The 1,465-nt window shown below is 52.4% G+C and overlaps 1 pseudogene; it reads right to left on the bottom strand.

Annotated features, from left to right (window-relative positions):
- Positions 1 to 400: 400 nt before the first annotated feature.
- On the bottom strand, positions 401 to 1,120 carry LOC123117397 (probable histone H2A.5; annotated as a pseudogene).
- Between the last annotated feature and the right edge of the window lie 345 nt (positions 1,121 to 1,465).

Below are 1,465 nucleotides of genomic sequence, written 5' to 3'. Positions count from 1 at the left end.
TATAACCAGAGCAATGATCACAGCAACTGTAGGCTATCAAGGATGGGTTTTCTCTGCATTTGTTTCAGAGATGTGCAACTGAACTTGTTCAGGCAGAATGTGGTGATATTGGGTTGGGCAACAACCAATTACGGGAAAGTGCTTCTGTGGCTAACCGTGTATTCTACAGAAGCTGGGCATAGCATAGGTGAAACGTTGGCATTTGGTAGTACTCGACATGCACAAATGTCTGAACCTGAACTCATACTACGTGACAGGTAAAATAAAATACAGGTTGGGTATATTATCCTTGGCTTCTTCAGCTCGCAACTCTGACTTCGACTAGTTTTTCTAGTAACTAGATCATGTGAATTTGTCAGATTCAAACAATTGGTAAATACAAAGATTTGTCGGACTGCGCTGATGTGAAACTCCATAGCATTGCAAATCATGAACAGACAGATAATAAAGAAAGAATTTACTGTAAGTCAGAGAGATTTCTGACTTTTTTTTTCTCAGCGGAACAGAGCATTACTACATCGACATTACCCAAACAAAACACTGCTACTATCAGGAATCACTAGACAGTAATCGACTAAGCCTTCTTGGGGGACTTCGGCTCCTTCTCCGCCGTCTTCTTGGGCGACTTGGGCTCCTTCTCCGCCGTCTTCTTGGGCGACTTGGGCTCCTTCTCCGCCGTCTTCTTGGTGAGCAGCACGGGGTTGATGTTGGGCAGCACGCCGCCGTGCGCGATGGTGACGCCGGCGAGAAGCTTGCCGAGCTCCTGGTCGTTCCGGATGGCGAGCAGCAGGTGGCGCGGGATGATGCGGGACTTCTTGTTGTCCTTGGCGGCGTTCCCGGCCAGCTCAAGAAGCTCGGCGGCGAGGTACTCGAGGACGGAGGCGAGGTAGACGGGGGCGCCCATGCCGACCCGCTGCGCCCGATGCGGCCGACGGGGAACTGCAGCCCGGCCTTGACGGACCGCGCCACCGCCTTCTTCCTGGGGCCGCCGCCGAGCTTGCGCCCCACCACGTACTTCTTCGCCTTGGAGACGGCGCCGGCGGCGGAGGCGTCCATTGCGGCTAGTGGGTTGGAGGTGCGGAGAGATTTGGGCGCGATGGGGGATTTGAGAAGGCGGGAGTGGGTTGTGTTGGACGACGGGTTTGGGCAGACTATTTAAACGGCGCGGGAAGGGAGCAGTGTGGGGCCGTCGATCCGCGCGCGCGGGCAATGGACGGTTGGATCGGTGGCGAATGGACGGCTGCGATGCGAGAGTTACACTGCGCCCTGCTCTTCGTTCGGTCAAAACTTTTGTCAACGAAATAGAGAAATGGAAGGACCGCAGAAATCGGATCAGCTATCAACTCCTTCCTTTCTAATACCTCTGTAACGAAATTTTTTTTTTGCATGATAATACGTGTGTCATTCATATTATAAAGATCAAAATACAATTCACGTAAAAGTGGCTCTTGGTCGGGAAGGTGCT

The sequence above is a fragment of the Triticum aestivum genome, chromosome 5B, assembly GCF_018294505.1.
Source record: "Triticum aestivum cultivar Chinese Spring chromosome 5B, IWGSC CS RefSeq v2.1, whole genome shotgun sequence".
NCBI classification, from domain to species: Eukaryota; Viridiplantae; Streptophyta; class Magnoliopsida; order Poales; family Poaceae; genus Triticum; species Triticum aestivum.
This window is presented reverse-complemented; position numbering and strand designations above follow the sequence as displayed.